Raw genomic sequence first — 21,578 nt, forward strand, 5'->3', positions numbered from 1 at the left:
TGGAGATACTTTAGCATCCTGCGAGTACTCCATTCCCCATTGACCTTTCATCCATTGATAATTATTGCCCAAATCAGTTATTTCAATAGGGATTACAAAGTGGTAATTTTCTAACTACTATTCTTGTATTCATTAGCTGGAGTTCTTCTGTAAATGTCCTTAGTGTCGCAGTGTTGGAGTGCCATGGTTTTTGTCTTGTTTTAGTGTTTATTTATTTTGAGAGAGAGTGCGTGTGCATAGGCAGGGGAGGGGCAGAGAGAGAGATGGAGAAAGGATGCCATGCAGGCTCCATGCTGTCCGTGCACAGCCCAAGATGTGAGCACAACCTGAGCAGAAATCAAGAGTCAGATGCTTAATTGAGCTACCCAGGTGCCCCGTTTTCTTTCTTTTCTTTTTTTTTTTAATTATACTCCTTCCTTTGGTCATCTTTTCCAGGTTCTTGGTTTTATTTTTTTTTTAATTTTTTAATGTTTATTTTTGAGAGAGACAATGTGAGTGGGGGAGGGACAGAGAGATAGGGAGACACAGAATCTGAAGCAGGGTCCAGGCTCCCAGCTGTCAGCACAGAGCCTGATGCGGGGCTGGAACTAACGAGCCACAAGGTTATGACCCGAGCTGAAGTCAGAAGCTTAACTGACCGAGCCACGTAGGTGCCCCGCTGGCCTTCTTTTTTTTTTTTTTTTTTTAAGTAGGCTCCATGCCCAGCATGGAGCCCAACATGGGGCTTGAACTCTTGACCATGAGATCAAGACCTGAGCTGATGAGATCGAGGGTCAGATGCTTAACTGACTGAGCCACCCAGGTGCCCTCAGGTTCTTGGCTTTAAATTCCGTCTTTATGCTGAGAATTTTCAGTCTTGTCTATAGTTCTGACCTCTTCTGAACTCTAGGCTCATGTATCCAACTGCTTCCCTGACATCTCTACTTCAGAGTGGACCTATCAAACTTCTCCAGAACCAAAGGGCAAAGCCATATGTTCTCATTAGGTGCAGAAAAAGCCATTGAGAAAATGTAGCACCCTTGAATGGTACAAACTCAACAAACTAGGAATCCAAGATAACTTCCACAGTCTAATCAAAGGTGTCTACAGAAACTCAAAGCTAACATTATACTTAATAGTGAAAGACTGAAAGCTTTCCATCATTATATCAGGAACATGATAAGGGTGTCTGCTTTTGCCACTCTGTTCAACATTATAATTCAGGTTCTAGCCATGGCAGATATCCAAGAAAAAGAAATAAAAGGCATGCAAATTGGAAAGAAAGAAGTAAAACTACCTGTATTTGCAGATAACATGACCTTTCTATATAAAAGTCCTAATGAACCTACAAAAAACTGTAAGAGCTAATAAAAGAGTTCAGCAAAGTTGCAAGATATGAGATCAGTATTCAGAACTGCACTGGCTCAGTTAGTTAAGCATCTGACAGGTCATGATCTTGTGGTTCATGAGTTTGTCTGTGCTGACAGCTCGGAGGCTGGAGCCTGCTTCAGATTCTGTATCTCCCTCTCTCTCTGCCCCTCCCCACTTGCGCTCGGTCTCTCTCTCTCTCTCTCAAAAAAATAAATAAACGTTTAAAAAATTGTTTTTAAAAAAATTCAAAATTGCATTGTATTTGGGCAAATAATATTCTTTTAAGACTTTTGTCTGAAATAGAAGATATATATAGGAAAATGTATAAAACAGATATTCAGTTTAATGATTATTGCAGCCATCACCTAGGTAATGGTTTTTAGATTTTAAAAACAATTTTAATGTTTATTTATATGTTTATTAGAGAGAGACAGAGAGAGAGAGACAGAACTTGAGTGGGGGAGGGGCAGAGGGCAATGGAGACAGAATCCGAGGCAGGCTCCCAGCTCTGAGCTGTCAGCACAGAGCCTGACGCAGGGCTCAAACTCACAAGCCGTGAGATCATGACCTGAGCGGAAGCCGACTGCTTCACCAACTGAGCCACTCAGGTGCCCCTGTGGCATTTAGATTTTTATTTTCCTCTTAATGGAAGGTCTTTCCACTTCCCCACTGAGGTGGCCTGAAGATGAATTGAAGGCAAACTTGAGGAGGGTTCAGAACCTCTATCCAAACAACCCCAGGTTTGCCCAAATTCTGGAATAAGTGCTCGCCCCAGAGTTTTGCACTACAATGCACTGGCTAACCAGATAATGTTGGGCTGGCAGATTGGGGGCTGGAAGTACTAAAAGTCTATACCTACTCTAAAGGACCTGAATATTGTTCCTGGAGAATTTTTCATTTTTAGTTGGACTTTATCCCAAAGGGCCAGTCAGGATGTTAGCCACCAAATGCTCTCCCAAATGATGAAACTGTTTCCTGCTGAGGCACATTGGCTGGTATGATCCATCTGGATGCCAGAGCACATCTGCTATGCCAGGAAAAAAAGATAATTTTGGTTTTGACATAATTATTAATTAGTTGTTTTTTTCCGGAGTAATTAGCCAGTAAGTTCAGCTGCTTTCTGAGGGCATGTTGCTAACATGTAAGAGGATGCTGTCTTCCTGTTTATTCTGGCAGAGGGACATTTGCCCGGTTCAACCAAAATTTTCAGGTGGAAGTTACAAAGGAGGGGGACTAGATCCCTACCTGCCTTTACCCACTTTAAACTAGGTCTTTCTCTTCCTGCCTGCTTATAATCTCTTTGTGACAGGGTAAAAAAAGGACCTCAAAGAGCACTAAGAACCTTGGATCTCTTTGGGCCCATATAGTTTGGTCCAGATAGTTCTTAGCTGTGGAGTCCAAAGCCAGTGATAATGAATACTATAGAAAGCCTTACACTGCTGTGATTAGACTTACAGGTGAAACATAGAACATAGATGGACAGTGTTAAGCCCCAAACCAAACCTTGTGTAGGTTCCTGTCCAGAGAACCACAGGCCTATCATTTTTTTTTTTTTTAGGAGAAAGCATTTGGAGAGGGGATCCAGCCAAAGCCAATGGTGCTTTTTCTAGCTCAGATAAACCAGAGATCACAGATTGGCAGCCCATGAGCCATGTTCACAGATAAGTTTGTTCTGCCCAGTGTTTTTATCACTTCTGCATTAGTTACCATTTAAATGTTTATTTATTGAAAGAGAGAGAGAGAGAGAGAAGGGGAGCAGGGGAGGGGCAAAGAGAGAATCCCAAGCAAGCTCCGCACCATCAGTGCAGAGCCTGACACGGGGCTCTATCCCATGAACCATGAGATCATGACCTGAGCTGAAACCAAGGGTAGGACACTGAACTGCCTGAGCCACACAGGTGCCCCATTAGTTACCATTTAAAAATCCGGAGAAATCCCATAAAAATCAGAGTTTCCCACTGATCATCAATAGTCAGAAGATCTTGGCAATCCTGGGCTTTTATTCCTGAAATTCTAACTACCATATAGAGACCAATAATGGCCTGCCCCCTTTAAATAGGCCACATGTGCCCCAGTGTTGCTTTTCACACAGCATCTTCACGCATTGCAGTTACTTGCCTTGTCCCCACAGGCCTTTGCTTTGTGACTGCTACACATTGCTTGTATTCAGCAAGGACCAAACCTGAAGAATTAAGGTAGAATTCTGTGAGGTTTGAGACCCACTGCTGCTTATCCCTGGGCTTCCTTGCTGTATGCCCTAATAGCCTTCTATACTTTTCCTTCATGCTGTTATTATAGTTTGTAACTAGTTATTTATGTGATTCTTTGATAAATGTCAGCCCCTGTTATAGGCTGCACAAAGGCAGAGACGTGGTTTGCTCTCTGCTGTATCTCCAGTGTTTAGCACGGTGCTTGACACATGGTGAGTGCTTAATTCCTTTGTGATGAAAAACTGAAGATCTCGGGGCGCCTGGGTGGCTTAGTCGGTTAAGCGTCCGACTTTCGCTTAGGTCATGATCTCGCGGTTTGTGGGTTCGAGCCCCGCGTCGGGCTCTGTGCTGACTGCCAGCTCAGAGCCTGGAGCCTGTTTCAGTCTGTGACTCCCTCTCTCTCTGACCCTCCTCTGCTCACGCTGTCTCTCTCTCTCCTACAAATAAATAAAAAACATTAAAAAAAAAAAAACTGAAGATCTCTTAGCTTATTTGGTTAGTCAGATGTCCTCCAACCACGGTGGTTACAATTTCACCCATGGAGGACCTGGAAACATTGGATGATTATTACAGGAGAATGTTCACAGTGAGAGCTTCCACAGGCATCAAAGGGATTGGTGCCTCCATGCTACTTCTGACTGGAGCTAATTCAGGAGCAGTTATTCTTAGGATCTAACTTTTGGCTGGGTTTTATAGCTAAGCTCAAGTTCTTCCATTTAGGTCTCTAGTGGCCCAATGTTTTGGATTCATTTTTTAAAATCTTTATTTATTTTTGAGAGAGAGGGAGAGAGAGACAACATGGGTGAGGGGAAGAGAGAGAGGGAGACAGGATCTGAAGCCGGCTCTGCGCTGTCCCAATGTTGGGTTCGAACACATGAACTGTGAGATCATAACCTGAGCTGAAGTCAGATGTTTAACTGACTGAGCCACTTAGACACCCCTGGATTTGCTTTTATTTATTTATTTGTTTGTTTATTAAAATTTTTTAAATGTTTATTTTTGAGGGACAGAGAGACAGAGCGTGAGCAGGGGAGGGGCAGAGAGAGAGGGAGACATAGAATTGGAAGCAGGCTCCAGGTTCTGAGCTGTCAGCATAAAGCCCGACGTGGGGCTCGAACTCACGAACCGCGAGATCATGACCTGGGCTGAAGTCGGCCGTTTAACTGACTAAGGCACCCAGGTGCCCCAGGATTTGATTTTAAACAGAGCTGTTTATAAAAAGCATTTATTTAATTTATTTATTAAAAAAGGTTTTATTTATTTTGAGAGAGAGACAGAGTGTGAGAGGGGGAGGGGCAAAGAGAGGGGGAGACACAGAATCAGAAGCAGGCTCCAGGCTCTGAACTGTGAGCACAGAGCCTGATGCGGGGCTCAAACTCAAGAACAGTGAGATCATGACCTGAGCCAAAGTCGGAAGCTTAACCAACTGAGCCACCCAGGTGCCCCTAAACTGTATTAATGTTGAAGTGACTTTCTCAGAATTCTGCTTAATGTGCTATCTTAAAGGGATTGTTTTTCTTTCTTTTTTTTTCCCCCCTCACAAAAGTTTATTTTAGTTGAAGTCGTTGTTTTTCAAACCACACATGCCAGATCTTAAGTGACTGGGCAGGTTATAATCTGCTAGTATGGTTAGTGGAAGAACTTTTAAGGTAGCTTTGATGGAGAATTACAGACCCTGGAAAGACAAAAGATTGTATCTGAAAGATGCTTTCTCTAAGCTTTCTGAGTATTCTGATCTTGCCCTTCCATACCTTCAGCAAATATTTACCAAATGCCTCCAGTGGGCCAACCTACTCTGCTGGTTGCTGAGGATGCAGTGGTGAAAAAGACACATGTATTTAGTCTAGTGGGGAAGGGAGACAAATGAAGACTTCCATATGATAGAAATATAGAGGATATATCCCTGATCCATAGTTCTGCGATTGTGTGTGTGTGTGTGTGAGAGAGAGAGAGAGAGAAAGAGAAAGAGAAGGAGAGGAAGGTTGTCAGAGAGGGTTTCTTGGAAAAAGATAGTAGCTTTACTGACTTTTAAAGGATGAGTGGGAAGTAGTTCAGCAGTGGGAAAGAAGCTGATGCACATGGCATACTAGACAGTGTTATGAGTAAAGGTTCAGAAGCAAGAGAAAGCATGGCCCCTTTGGAGTAGTGTAGGAGTTTAGTATTGCTGGAACATGGTAGAAGTAGGAGGATTAAAAGCAGATCTTTGAGTCTTGATAGTTGGCCTAGGAAATACATGGAGGCAAGGTGGAATGGTGAATAGAGCAGTGGCTTTGGATTTTAGAAAAAATTTTTTTAAATGTTTATTTATTTTTGAGAGAGAGAGAGAGTGCGTGCGTGTGTACTAGCAAGCAGGGGAGGGGCAGAGAGAGAGAGGGAGACACAGAAGCAGGCTCCAGGCTCTGAGCTGTCAGCACAGAGCCTGACATGGGGCTCAAACTTGTGAACCGCGAGATCATGACTGAGCTGAAGTTGGACACTTAGCCCCCTGAGCCACTCAGGCTCCCCTCTATTTCTTCTCTTACCAAATTATTGTACCTCTTCCAGATTGCTCTGCTTCCCACCTACCCATGTCCATCCCCTCAGTCCCCTTGAACAAAGGGCAGTTCCTCAGGGTTCAACATAGAATTACCATAGGACCCAGCAGTTCCACTCCTAGGTATATACTCCAAAGAATTGAAAACAGGTACCCAAACAGGTATTTGTATACCATTGCTCACAGCAGCATTATTTATATGAGCCAAAAGATGGAAACAACCCTAATGTCTGTCAGCAAGCAAAATGTGTTTATGTGCGGTGGAATATTATTCAGACTTAGAAAGGAATGAAATTGTGACCCATGCTACAATATGAATGTACCTTGAAAACAGTACACTAAGTGAGATAAGACAGAAGGACAAATATTGTATGATGCCACTTGTATAAGATACCTAGATTAGGCAAATTCCCATGCAGACAGAAAGTAGAATAGAGGTTACCTAGGGCTTAGGGCAGAAGGGAATGGTTGATGTGTTTGAGGTGATGGAAATGTTTTAGAAATTGAGAGTGATGATGGTTGTATGACATTATGAATGTAGTTAATGCTAGTGAAGTCTAGAAATGGCTAAAGTGGCAAATTTTATCTTCTGTGGACTTTACCACAGTAAGAAATCTGCAGACATTTATCCTCTCATGGTTTTTGGAGGACAGAAGTCTAAAAGTCAAGATGTCAGCTTGCTTAATTTCTTCTTGGGGGCTGTGACAGAGAAATCTATTCCATGCCTCTCCTAGCTTCTGGTGGTGTGGGCAATCTTTGGAGTTCCTTGGCTTGTACCTACATTAACTACAGCCTCTCCCTTTGTGAAAACATTGGCATTTTCCACTCTGTCTCTGTGTCTGTCTCTTTGTGTACTAATGTATCCCTTAGAGAACATGGGTCATGTTGGATTAGGGCCTACCCTAATCCAATATACCCTCACTTTAGCTTGATTATGTCTGCAACGGCCCTATTTCCAAATAAGGTCACATTTCCAGGTTCCAGGTCAACGTGAAATTTTGGAGAGTGCTATTCAACCCAGTACCAAGCCACTGCCATGGATAAAACCTTCTAGGGGAAAGTATATAGAGTCGGAAGTGCAAGGACAACAGAAAGATCTTTGGAAATGCCAGCATTTATATGGGAACAGGCAGAGGGAGAGGAATTCAAGATACAGACTGAGAAGTAATGGTTAGAGAGATAAGAAGAAATCCAAAAGAATGTTGTATGCCACTGTACCCAAAGAGGGAAAACTTCATGAGGGAGAATAGCGGTCAGTAGGTTTAAAAAAAATTTTTTTTTAATGCTCATTTATTTTTGAGAGAGGCAGAGACAGAGTGTGAGCAGGGGAGGGGCAGAGAGAGAGAGAGAGAGAGAGGGAAAGAGAGAGAGTCCCAAGCAAGCTCAACACTGGCAACGCAGAGCCTGACGTGGGGTTTGAACTCACGAACCGCAAGATCATGACCTGAGCTGAAACCAAGAGTCAGATGCTTAACAGAGTGAACCACCCAGGCGCCCCAGTGGTCAGTGGTTTTAAATGCAGCAGAAAGGTCAAGAAAGATAAAGACCAAGAAGTGGCCACTGGATTTGGTAATTTGGAGCTTATTGGTGCCATTGGTGAAACTAGTTGCATTTGAGTGCTTGGTTAAGAAGCCCGATAGCAGTTATGACTCTGGGTTATGTGTGCCTTTGAACTGAGGTAATCTATGGGTAGTAATCTATCGACAGATGAGTTCTTTCCTTTTTTATTTTTGACCCACCACCCAGATTCAGTTATTAACATTTTACTATATTTACTCCATCACATACCTATTCTACCAATCCGTGTTACGTTGTGGATGCATTTCCAAGTAGATTGCAGAGATCAGGATACTTCCTACCACAGCATACATACCATTGGCTAGGCTTTAATATTTTAGCTTTTTTCTTTTGCAGTAAAAGTTACATAGAAATGCACAAATCTTACATGTCCATTTGGTGAGTTTTCACAAACATGCGTTTGTGTAACCCAAACCCCTGTCAAGGTGTAGAATATTATTGTCACCCTAGTGAGTTCCGTTAGGCCCCTTCCAAGGCCATCCCCACTCTCAACCTTCCACCTCTAGAGACAACCACTGCTCTGATGTTTTCCACTACAGATTTGTTTTGCCTGTTCTAAAACTTCATGTAAGCTGGATCTCACTGCTTTTGCTTTTAGGCCTGGCTTCTGTAGCTCAGCATAATGTTGAACTTCTTACATGTTTGAATCCATGCATGCATTCACACGTATAGTAGTTCATTCTTTTCTGTTACTGAGTAGTATTCCATTGTATGAATATACCACAGATTGTTAACCCAAGTTGGACACTTGAGTTGTTTCCAGTTTTTGGCTGTTAAGAGTAAAGTGATGTAGCTTTTCTTCCCCCCTTCTTAGATGTCCATCTGACTAATGGGGCTAATCAGGGAAAAGTTAATTATCAAATAATCAGTTATACTTGCTGTATGACTAAAATGTGAACCACATTCTCCTCTAACATCCCAGAGGTTGCTATTTAGTAATATTAAGTTTATAGTTATAAGTGATTGTGATACATTGTTTTCTACTTTGGTTAACATGATCATCACTGGAAGGGAGGCCAATAGGTGGCCGTCTTTTCAGGCTAGTTTTTCCATGACTCAGGCTTTGATGGATCGGTTTCCAATACTGGCATTAAGGCCACCTGTAGTTTTTTTAAATCAGAGTCACATGTTTTATTGATGCTGGTTGACAATTGAAAGATTTACCAGCTGTGCCTGATGTATCCGCATGCACATTGACAAAGAGGCTGGATATGTAGAGGTGTGTCAGAGAGCTCCTTAGCAGGGAGCTGGATCAGGATAGGGGAACTGAGTTCTTTTGGGGAGGACAGTAGTAACTACTCACAGGCACTGAGATTAGCAGGACCAGGCCCCTGCACCCCTCCCAGAGGCCCAGAGCCTGATGGCTAGATTAGAAAACAAAGAACTTTGGTTGCTTTGCATGTTAAGCAAATCAAGTTTTATTGGGTATGGGTCTTTGTATTTAGTTCCATATCCCATCACATTTCAGAAGAATATTATAGGGAATGTTCCAAAGGACCCCTCCAGAACCTAGTGTTTTTCTCTGTAATCTTTCTTTTTAAAAATTTTTTAATGTTTATTTATTTTTGAGACAGAGAAAGACAGAGCTTGAGCCCGGTAGGGGCAGAGACAGAGGGAGACACAGAATCCAAAGCAGGCTTCAGGCTCTGAGCTGTCAGCACAGAGCCCGATGCGGGGCTCCAACCCACGAACTGTGAGATCATGACCTGAGCCGAAGTCGGCCGCTTAACCGACTGAGCCACCCAGGCGCCCCTATCTGTAATCTTTCTACATGTCCTTTAAAATGATTCTTAAAGCGGGGGGCATCTGGGTGGCTCAGTTGCTTGAGTGTCCCACTTTGGTTCAGGTCAGGTTCTAGAGTTCCAGAGCTGAGCCCCGCATCAGGTGGGCTCCCTGCTGTTAGCGCAGAGCCTGCTTAGGGTCCTCTGTCCCCCTCTCTCTCAAAAATAAAACATTTAAAAAATAAGATGATCTTTACAGGGAATCATGTTCTACGTTTGAAATTTCAGGTACAGTTATTAAAATGCAAAGATTTTTGTTTTATAGTCCCTTGTTATGGAATTAAAATTTCTCTTCTGGGTTGACAATTTTGCATCTGAATAGATCTTTAACATCAGAGCCTCACATGTAAGTGCCTTTTAAATAGTTACTAAATTGGTAAATGAGGGGCACCTGGATGACTCAGTCCGTTAAGCATCTGACTCTTGATTTCAGCTCAGGTCATGATCTCACGGTTCTTGAGCTCAAGCCCCACATCAGGTTCCACTCTGACAGTGCCAGGCCTGCCTGGGATTCTCTGTCTTCAACTCTCTGCCCCTCATCTCTCTCTCTCTCCGTCTGTCTGTCTGTCTCTCTCTCTCAAAAGAAATAAATAAACTTAAAAAAATAAATAGGTAAATGAAATAAAAACTGGCCCACTCCCATACTTAGCACTGTTTTCCTCCTTATTCTGCTTGAGAGAAGGTTCTTTGTCCTGAACTGGTTACTCTTCCCTTGTCTTCTTTGCTCCCAAGCAGGCCTGGCTTTTCCCCAGCCATGCCCAAGAAGAATAGGGGAGCAATTTTGGAAAAAAAAAACATTTGAGCCCATGAAATGTTATGTTCTCCAGATCATTAGGGATCCTATGTGTTTCAAATGGACACATAATTGCGTTAGTAGTAAAAATGACATTTTTTCCTTTCAAGCACTTGAAAATGGAAGTGATTAGAGGTAGAGTGGCTAAATCAAACTGTACTACAGAAAACATTGTGGTCTAAATAACCAGATATCCAGGATATTGCTCTAATAGGCAGATTTCATTTTTTTCCCCTCAATTCCATTATAAGGAAAGAAGGCCCAACTTCATTGGTGGAGCAGACTGGGTGGAGGGGAGGAGCTGAGATGCAGTATTAGACCTGCTAACTAGGGTGGAACAAGACTGCAAAGCAGCTTGGCTGATGGGTTCAACCCAATCAAAAAGTGGTGGTGAGCAAGGAATACTATAAATTCCAGTTGTGGTTCAGGCATAACGTTGACAAACGTGGGAGTTCCAGAGGATGGGTAGGACCCAGTGATATGAGTCTTAGACTGGTGGTAAAAAGCCTAAGCAGACGGTTGCCATTTAAAAGGTTGGTGTATTTGGACGCCTGGGTGGCTTGGTTGAGCATCCAACTTCAGCTCAGGTCATGAGCTCGCAGTTAGAGAGTTTGAACCCCACCCCCATTGGGCTCACTGCTGTTAGCACAGAGCCCATTTAGGATCCTCTGTCCCCTTCTCTCTCTGCCCCTCCCCTGCTCGTGCTCTCTCTCTCAAAAATAAACATTTTGTTAAAAGAAGTGTATGATTCTGGGGACTGTAACCCAGAGCTAGGATTCACGGGTAGCACTTTACTTCCTGGGGAGGAGGCCTGGCTGTACTTAGAAGACCAGGCTTCACAGGCGTTCAAGGTACTGGGCAGGTTACCAGTTTAGGGATTTGGAAACATTCAAATAGTAATAAAAAATGACATATTTTCTCCTTCAAGCGCTGGGACATAGACCAGGCCAGAAGACTAGTTACCCAGGTGAAGGCACCCTGGGGATGGGACAGGTCATGAGGAAAGGGAGAGTGGAGAATGAGTTCAGGGGCTGGCACTAAGGTGGGGGTACCAGTGGTCATCAATATGCCCTCAGTTTCGAGACCAGAGTAAGAGGGAATATAACTCAATTCTACAGCTCAGCAGAGTTTGGGGAGGTGGGCAGCTGACCTGCCACAGTAGAAATAGCAGTTTTGCAGCCAGCAGGCTCTTTTCTTTCTCCTTTCCTCCTCTTCATCCTTTTTTTTTTTTTTTAATAGTTTATTGTCAAGTTGGTTTACGTATAACACCCGGTGCTCATCCCTACAAGTGCCCTCCTCCATGCCCATCAGCCCCCTTCCCCTCTCCCCCACCACCATCAGCCCTCAGTTCTCGGCATTCAAGAGCCTCTCATGGTTTGCCTCCCTCCCTCTCCCCAACTATTTTTCCCCTTCTCCCCCATGGTCCTCTGTTAAGTTCCTCCTAATCCTCCTATACGTGCAAACATATGGTATATGTTCTTCTCTGCCTGACTTATTTCGCTCAGCATAATACCCTCAAGGTCCATTCATGTTGCTACACATGGCCACATTTCATTCTTTCTCATTGCCGTGTATTATTCCTTTGTATAGATAAACTACATCTTCTTGATCCATACCTCAGTTGATGAACATTTAGGATCTTTCCATGTTTTGGCTGTTGTTGAGAGGGCTGCTCTGAACATTGGGGTATGTGTGCCCCTATGTATCAGCACTCCTGTATCCCTTTGGGTAAATTCCTAGCAGTGCTATTGCTGGGTCATAGGGGAGTTCTATAGTTAATTTTTTGAGGATCCTCCACACTGTTTTCCAGAGGGGCTGCACCAGTTTACATTCCCACCAACAGTGTAGGAGGGTTCTCGTTTCTCCACATCCTCGCCAGCATCTAGAGTCCTCTGATTTGCTCATTTTAGCCATTCTGACCAGCGTGAGGTGGTATCTCAGTGTGGTTTTGATTTGTATTTCCCTGATGAGGAGGGATGCTGAGCATCGTTTCATGTGTCTGTTGGCCATCTGGATGTCCTCTTTGGGGAAGTGTCTGTTCATATCTTCTGCCCATTTCTTCACTGGGCTGTTGGTTTTTCGGGTGTGGAGTTTGGGGAGTTCCTTGTAGATTTGGATACTAGCCCTTTTTCTGATTTGTCATTTGCAACTATCTTTTCCCATTCCATAGGTTGCCTATTAGTTTTATGGATTGTTTCCTTTCCCTTGCAGAAGCTTTTGATCTTGATGAGGTCCCAAAAGTTCATTTTTGCTCTTGATTCCCTTGCCTTTGGGGATGTGTCAAGTAAGAAATTGCTGCGGTTGAGGACAAGGAGGTTGTTTGCTGCTTTCTCCTCTAGGGTTTAGATGGCTTCCTGTCTCACGTTCAGGTCCTTTATCCATTTTGAGTTTATTTTTGTGTATGGTGTGAGAAAGTGATCTAGTTTCATTCTTCTGCATGTTGGTGTCCAGTTCTCCCAGCACCATCTGTCAAAGAGGCTGTCTTTTTTCCATTGGATTCTCTTTCCCGCTTTGTCAAAGATTAGTTGGCTGTACATTTTTGGGTCCAATTCTGAGTTCTCTATTCCATTGGTCTATGGGTCTGTTTTTGTGCCAATACCATACTGTCTTGATGATGACAGCTTTGTAGTAGAGGTTAAAGTCTGCGATGGTGATGCCTCCCGTTTTGGTTTTCTTCTTCAACATTGCTTTGGCTATTCGGGGTCTTTTGTGGTTCCATACAAATTTTAGGATAGTTCTAGTTTTGAGAAGAATGCTGGTACAATTTTGATTGGGATTGCGTTGAATGTGTAGAGCGCTTTGTGTAGTAATGACATTTTAACAATATTTATTCTTCCAGTCCATGAGCCTGGAATGTTTTTCCATTTATTTGTGTCTTCTTCAATTTCCTTCATAAGTTTTCTGTAGTTTTCATCATACAGATCTCTTGTGTCTTTGGTTAGGTTTATTCCTAGGTATTTTATGGTTTTTTGTGCAATTGTAAATGGGATCCGTTTCGTGATTTCTCTTTCTGTTGCTTCATTGTGAGTGTATAAAAATGCAACCGATTTCTGTACGTTGATTTTTTTGCCCTGCAACTTTGCTGAATTCATGGATCAGTTCTAGTAGGCTTCTGGTGGAGTCTGTCGGGTTTTCTATGTGGAGTATCATGTTGTCTGTGAAAAGTGAGAGTTTGACTTCTTCTTTGCCAATTCTGATGCCTTTGATTTCCTTTTGTTGTCTGATGGCTGATGCTAGGACTTCCAGCACTATGTGAGACAACAGTGGTGAGAGTGGACATCCCTGTCGTGTTCCTGATCTCAGGGGGAAAGCTCTCCGTTTTTCCGCATTGAGGATGATGTTAGGTGAGGGCTACTCATAGATGGCTTTTATGATGTTTAAGTAAGTTCCTTCTATCCTGACTTTCTCGAGGGTCTTTATTAAGAAGGGATGCTGTATCTTGCAAATCCTTTTTCTGCGTCTATCGACAGGATCATATGGTTTTTATCTTTTCTTTTGTTGATGTGATGTATCCCATTGATTGATTTGCGAATGTTGAACCAGCCCTGTAACCCAGGAATGAATCCCACTTGATCTTGGTGTATAATTCTTTTTATGTGCTGTTGGATTCGGTTTGCAAGTATCTTGTTGAGGATTTTTGCATCCGTATTCATCAAAGATATTGGCCTGTAGTTCTGTTTTTTTTTTTTTGCTGGGTCTCTGTCTGGCTTGGGAATCAAAGTGATGCTGGCTTCAAAAAATGAGTCTGGAAGTTTTCCTTCGATTTCTACTTTTTGGAATAGTTGAGAAGAATGGGTATTAATTCTGTTTTAAATGTCTGGTAGAATTCCCCAGGGAAGCCGTCAGGTCCAGGGCTCTTATTTGTTGGGAGATTTTTGATAACTGATTCCATTTCTTCACTAGTTATGGGTCTGTTCAGATTTTCTGTCTCTTCCCGTGTGAATTTTGGTAGTGTGTATGTGTTTAGGAATTTGTCCATTTCTTCTAAGTTGTCCAATTTGTTGGCATATTCTTTTTCATAGTATTCCCTGATAATTGCTTGTATTTCTGAGGGGTTGGTTGTAATAAGTCCATTTTCATTCATGATTTTGTCCGTTTGGGTGCTCTCTCTTTTCGAGAAGCCTGGCTAGAGGTTTCTCAATTTTGTTTACTTTTTCAAAAAGCCAACTCTTGGTTTCGTTGATCTGTTCAACTGTTTCTTCGGTTTCTATATTGTTTATTCCTGCCCTGATTTTTATTATTTGTCTTCTCCTACTGGGTTTGGGGTGCTCTTGTTGCTCTCCCTCTGGTTCCTTTAGGTGAGCTGTTAGATTTTGCACTTGCGCTTTTTCTAATTTCTTGAAATAGGCCTGGAGTGCAATGTACTTTCCTCTTAGGACTGCCTTTGCTGCATCCCGTAGACTTTGGATTGTTGTATTTTCATTTTCATTTGTTTCCACATATTTTTTAATTTCTTCTTTAATTGTCTGATTGGCCCATTGGTTCTTTAGTAGGGTGTTCTTTAACCTCCGTGTTTTGGAGGTTTTCCAGACTTCTTCATGTGATTGATTTCAAGTTTCATAGCATTGTTATCTGAAAGCATGCATTGTATGATCTCAATTCTTTTATATTTCTTGAGGGCTGCTTTATGTCCTAGTATGTGATCTGTCTTAGAGAATGTGCCATGTGCACTTGAGAAGAAAGTGAATTCCATGGCCTCAGAATGTAGAGTTCCAAATATATCTGTCAAATCCATCTGGTCCAATGTGTCATTCAAGTCTATTGTGTCTTTAGTGTTTTTCTGTCTAGTTGATCTGTCCATTACTGTGAGTGGAGTATTAAAGTCCCCTGCTATTAGCACAGTCTCATCCATAAGATTGTTTCTGTTTGTAATTAATTGTTTCATATATTTAGGTGCTTCCATATTTGGTGCATAGACATTTATAATTTTTAGCTCTTCCTGATGGATAGACTCTGTAATTAGTATATAATGTCCTTCTTCATCCCTTGTTACTGTCTTTAATTTAAAGTACAGTTTGTCTGATAGAAGTATAGATACTCCAGCTTTCTTTTGACTTCCAGTGGCATGATACATATTTCTCCATCCCCTTACTTTCACTCTGAAGGTGTCCTCCAGTCTAAAATGAGTTTCTTGTAGACAGCAAATAGATGAATTTTGTTTTTTTATCCATTCTGCTACTCTGTGTCTTTTGATTGGAGCATTTGGCCCATTTACATTCAGTGTTATTATTAAAATATATGGGTTTAGAGTCATTGTGTCCTTTGTGGGATTCATGCTTGAGGTGGTGTCTCTAGTATCTTGTGTTCCTTAAACATTTCCCTCAGAGGGTCCCCATTCTTGTAGGGCTGGTTTAGTGGTGAGGAATTCTTTCAATTTTTGTTTATTTGGGAAGACTTTTATCTCTCCTTCTATTTTGAATGACAGGCTTGCTGGATAGAGGATTCTTGGCTGCACATTTTTTCTGTTTATCACATTGAAGATCTCCTGCCATTCCTTTCTGGCCTGCCAAGTAGATAGGTCTGTCAGCACTCTGATAGGTTTCCCTTTGTATTTTAGGGCCCTTTTCTCCCTGGCTGCTTTCAAAATTCTCTCTTTGTCCTTATATTTTGCCAGTTTTACTATGATATGTCGTGCAGAAGATCGATTCAAGTTACGTCTGAGGGGAGTTCTCTGTGCCTCTTGAATTTCACTGTCTACTTCCCTCCCCAGATTGGGGAAGTTCTCTACTATAATTTGTTCCAGGACTCCTTCAGCACCTTTCCCTCTCTGTTCCTCTTCTGGGATTCCTATGATACAGATATTGTTGCGTTTGACCGTATCGCTGAGCTATCAAACTCTTCTTTCATGTTCCTGGATCAGTTTGTCTCTTTTTTTCTCAGTTTCCTCTTTTTCTATGATGGTGTCTTCTAAATCACTTATTCTCCTTTCTGCCTCTTCAGTCCATGCATTGGATGCTTCCAGTTTATTATGTATCTAATTTATTGCATTTTTTAATTCATCATAACTATTTTTAAGCTCCATAGTGTTTGTAGCCATAGTTTCTCTGATGTCTCCCATGCCTTTTTCAAGCCCAGCGATTAATTTTATGACTATTGTTTAAATTCTTGTTCAGTTATTTTGCTTATATCTGTTTTGAGCAGTTCTTTAGCTGTCAGTTCTTCCTGGAATTTCTTTGGAAGAGAACTCTTTTGTTTCATCATTTTGGTTAGCTCTATCTCTTGTTAGTTTTAGAAGCTTGTTATGCACTCTGCACCTGTGAGTGCTTCTGTACCAAAGAAGGCTCTTTGACTCTCCAAGGCCTATCCATTCAGAAAGTGTTCTTTGAATGGTATCTGTTGATCTCTCTTCTTGAGACCTTGGTTATTTTATTTCCCTACTCACAGTGGTATTTGGGACTCTCCACAATGTGTACTTTGGCTTGTTTCTTGAGGTAGCCCTGGAAAAGAAAACAGACAGAGAAACACGCAGGGAACAAAGGCACACAAACCACAGACACATCCAACAAACATGCAAACCGAAAGGGAAAACAAAAGAGAAAAGAGGCAGGAAGGCAGGCGAATAATAAGAAATAAAAATATGTAAAAAAGAAGAAAAGGAAAGGAAAAAAGAAGAAACCCAATAGACAAAGAACAGTTTAAAGCATATTACCAGATTTTACAGCTACAAAGAAATAGCCGGGTGTATGCAGTGCTGGTTGAAGAGTATTGAGAAAGAGAGAAATGACAGGGCAGAGATAAGGCGAAATTGGAAATGAAATGAGCAGGCAGAAGGAATAAGAGGCTTTTTTCAAAGAGCGAAGAGTGGAATATGGTTGGAGATGAGGCAAAAGAAATGACGATGGTGTTATCCAGAGAAACTATATAGTCTGATTACTCCAGAGAGAAAGAGATGAAAAGGTAGGTATGTGTAGAATTTACATCTAGAGAACGGATTAAATGTAACTGTTTAAGCAAGCCAGTTACCAGAATTAATCAGGGCAGTGCATCCACGTTGGTCTTGCCCCGGCTCTGGTAAAAAAAAAAAAAAAATTAATTAATTAAAAAAAAAATATATATATATATATAAATTTAAAAAAAAGGAGGAGGGCAGCTCTCTAGCAGGGATGGGCGTGGTTTGATCCAGTGCATCCCGCAGGAGTCCTGCCTTGGCGGTTGTGGGGAGGAGTGGCAGCGCCCCAGTCCCTTCTTGAACCAAGCGATGCAACTCACTTTTTTGGGTCTGTAAACTCCCCGTGCCGGGGGCGCAGCTAGGGTGCTCTATATCCCAGGCCAGGCCTCGTTTCCAGATCCCATTCCGTGCGCCCCACTCAAATTGCCAGAGACACAAACTCGTAGGCGATTCCCTCAGGGCAGTCCCAAGCTTCTCGCCTTCCTCCTGGGGATTGAGCCAGAAGCTGCTGCTCCCGTCTCCTCCAGGTCGGGCTGGCGAGCGAGGAGCAGTTTCCCCGGGGGTCGCCTAGGACAAGTGCATCCCGCCTACGGTCAGCTGGAGAGCAGGAAACTGGATCCCTCTGTGTCCCGAGCGGAGGTTTTTCTCTTCTCCATCGACAGGGACAGTGTCTTGAGCAGTTTCGGCCACTCTCTTTCCTCTATAGACTCCCTGCAGAGGGGGATAACCCCCCGCCCCGTCCCTCTGTGTCTCTGGTCCTGCCCCGATTTTATCTTCCCCAGTTCTCACTCATGCTAGAAGGTTTTCTCAGCGGACTCTGTCTCCTTTACCTCCCAAACTCGTGGATTCTGTAAGGGTTACTATGGCTTCAGGCCTTCTCCGTGTGAGATATGGGGGCGAATGCAATGTACGGAGTTCCCTACTTCTCCGCCATCTTGCCTCCTCCCAGTGTTTGTTTATTTTTGAGAGAGAGAGAGAGAGAGAAAGAGAGAGAGTCTGAAGCAGGCTCTAGGCTCTGAGCTGTCAGCACAGAGCCTGATGCGGGACTCAAACTCATGAACCATGAGATCGTGACCTAAGCTGAAGTCAGATGCTTAACTGACTGAGCCACCCAGGCTCCCCATTTCCTAAATTCTTCAATTCCATGTACATGCATTGCAGTGTCAGAATTGTTAGCCCATACCCCCTAAAACAACTTTATCCACTAGAGCACAATGCTTATATTATTTCTTTTGTTTTTAGTTTTACACACTTCATTCATTTCCTGGGTTATTAGGTCAGCACCTTTTCTCTCTATCCTTTCAGTGAGTTTATTTTATACATTGGTAATACAGCTAGATTATTTTGTAATTATATTAATACAATGTGTTAAGTGCACTGATTAGAGATGAACACATGGGGGAGTCCTGAGGTGGAACAATGGATCGAGCTCCGGGATAGGGTAGGGATGGAAGGTAGCTTAGGGGAACTTCAGGTGAGGCCTGGTCTATACCTCAAAGCAGCCCTTATAGTGTGGTCTCTGCACCACAAGCATTAGTATCATCTCGGAACTTTATAGAAATACAAATTCTTGGGCCTGACTGCAGAATCAGATAGTCTGGTGTTGGGGTCTAGCAGTCTGTGTTTTAACAAGCTCTCTAGGTGATTCTGCATAACATGGAAAATTAGTGTCTTAAAGAATGAGTTCTGTGAGTTTAGCTTGATGAAAGGAGAGCGCATTCCAGGAAGAGGAGGGTGGTGTGAGCCTAAGCTTAGATGAAACAAAGTAGTAATGATGGGCATAAGGGGTTAAAATAAGATGTCTGAGGCAGGAAGTGGCAGGAGTTAAGGCAGAGATGTTTAATAGTTCTGGACTATATCAGGGGGGGCTTGGAGTGCCAGGCCAAGGGACTTAAATGCTATTATGCAGGCCACAGGAAGCCACTGAAGAATTTTTTGTTACTGTTAATAGCTTTATTGAGGTACGTACATTTCAGCCATTTAAAGTGTACAATTTAATAATCTTTAGTATATTCACAGTATTGTACATTCCTCACCCCCAAAAGAAATTCCTTGTCCATTAGCTGTTATGACCCCCAAGTTCCAGAATTCCCTAGTCCCCCCATTCCCTGTCAACCATGAATCTACTTTTGTTCTCTGTGAATTTGCCTATTCTGGACATTTCATAGGGATGGAATAATAAAATTACGTGCCCCTTTGTGACTGGATTACTCATGTAGCAAAACATTTTCAAGGTTCGTTATGTTGTAGCACAAATACATATTTTATTTCTTTTTATGGCTGCATAATATTCCATTGTATGGCTAAACCACATTTAACATTTTTTAATGTTTATTTTTTAGAGAGAGAGTGTGAGCGGGGGAGGTGCAGAGAGAGAGGGAGACACAGAAGCTAAAGCAGCCTCCAGGCTCTGAGCTGTCAGCACAATAATACTGCTATGAACATTCATGTACAAGATTTTCTGTGGACAGATGTTTTAATTTCTCTTGAGTCTGTACCTGATTGTAGAATTCCTGGATCACATGGTAATCCCGTGTGTAACTTTTTTTTAATGTTTCTTTTTTAGTTTTGAGACGTGGGGGGGGGGTGTGCAGAGAGAGAAGGGATGGAGGATCTGAAGATGTGGGCTCTGCACTGATGGCAGCAAGCCCAGTGTGGGGCTCAAACTCACAAATTGTGAGATCATGACCTGAGCTCAAGTTGGATGCTCAACTGGCTGAGCCACCCAGCCACCTCCATGTGTAACTTTTCTGAGGAACTGACAAATTATTTCCAAAGCAGCTGTACCATTTTACATTCCAACCAACAGTGTTATAAAAGTTCTGATTTTTCCACATTGTTGCCAACACTTGGTATTTTCTTGCTTTTTGATTGTAGTCATCCTAATGGGCATAAAGTGGTATCTCATTGTGGTTCTGGTTTGCATTTCCCTGATGTCTAATGATGTTGAGCGTTATTTTGTGTGCTTATTAGATATCTGTAGATCTTCTTTGGAGAAATCTCTACTCAGATCCTATTCCCATTTTTAAATTTTATTGTCTTTTAATTATTGACTGATAAGATTTCTTTATACTAAGTACAAATCCTTTATCAGATACATGATTTACAGATATTTTCTTGCATTCCTTGGGTTGTCTTTTCACTTAGTGGTATCCTTTGAAACATAAAAGTTTTTCATTTGGTGAAACCCAATTTCTTTTTCCTTTGGCTGCTTGTGTGTTTGGCATTATATCTAAGAAACACTGCCAAATCCAATGTTACAAAGATTTATGCCTATATTTTCTTCTAAGAGTTTTTAGTTGTTATATTTATGTCTGTGACCATTTTGAATTAATTTTTATGTATAGTGTGAGGTAGGGGATCAGTTTTATTCTTTTGCACATGATATTCAGTTGTAAAGACTATTGTTTCCTCAGTTGAATTGTTTTGGCATCCTTTCAGAATCAATTGACCATAAACCACTGGAGAATTTTAAGCAGAGGAATGACCTCATTTCTTTTATGTTTTTTTTTTCTTTTTTCTTTTAGATTTTAGGCAGTATTGCTGGCTGCTATGTAGAGAATGTATTGGAGGGGCCAAGAGTGGATGTAAGGAGACCAGTGAGTAGGAAATTGCCATTACCCAGGCCAGAGGTGATGGTGACTTGAACCACAGTAGTGGTAGTGCAGATGGAGACACAGGTTATACTTGGGAAATAAAGTTAGTAGGGCTTGGGGATTGTCCAGCTTGGGGAGAGGGTGATTAAAAGAGGATAGAGGTCAAGGATGACTAATGTGAATTGGAGTCAAGGATGATCTTCAGATTTCTAGCTTGTATGGCTAAGTTGTCATTTACTACCACACCAATGGAGACACATGTTTTTAGAGGGGAAATAATGAGTTTAATTTGGGATTTGTTGAATTTGAGGTGCCTATGAGATTTTTTCAAGTGGAGATGTGCAGAAAGCATTGGGAATGTGAGTCTAGACTGGAGTTTGGGGGCAAGCCCTGGAATGGAGAGAGTGGTTTCATGAGCACATAGGTGGGGGTGGAAGCTCTAGGAAAGCTAGAGGAGAGAGTAAAAGGAATGAGAAGCGGGCCCAGGACTGAGCCCTATGGGAAAAAGAATAGGATCCCAAGAAAGACACAGAAGAAATAGTCAGTGATCAGGAAGGAAACCAGTGGAAAGAAGAACTTTTAAGGAGGGAGTGATCATTAGTATCAAATGTATCAGACAAGTCCAGAAAAATAAGGACTGAGAAGTCCCCAGGTGTCTTTCCTGTTTTCATGCTCCCATGATATAGGGTGTTTTTTTTTTAATTATTTAATGTTTATTTTTGGGGGAGAGAGAGAGAGAGGCAGAGAGAGACGGAGATGCAGAATCCGAGGCAGGCTCCAGGCTCTGAGCTGTCAGCATAGAGCCCAATGCGGGGCTCGAACACACAAGTGGTGAGATCATGACCTGA

The 21,578-nt window shown here is 42.2% G+C and overlaps 1 protein-coding gene across 1 annotated transcript in view; it reads left to right on the forward strand.

Annotated features, from left to right (window-relative positions):
• The window catches only part of ERCC6L (ERCC excision repair 6 like, spindle assembly checkpoint helicase), a 33,004-nt gene that overhangs the window by 6,371 nt on the left and 5,055 nt on the right, over positions 1 to 21,578 (forward strand). The window lies entirely within an intron of this gene.

Source organism: Hyaena hyaena, unplaced genomic scaffold, assembly GCF_003009895.1.
Source record: "Hyaena hyaena isolate Hyena2069 unplaced genomic scaffold, ASM300989v1 scaffold_844, whole genome shotgun sequence".
Lineage (NCBI taxonomy): Eukaryota > Metazoa > Chordata > Mammalia > Carnivora > Hyaenidae > Hyaena > Hyaena hyaena.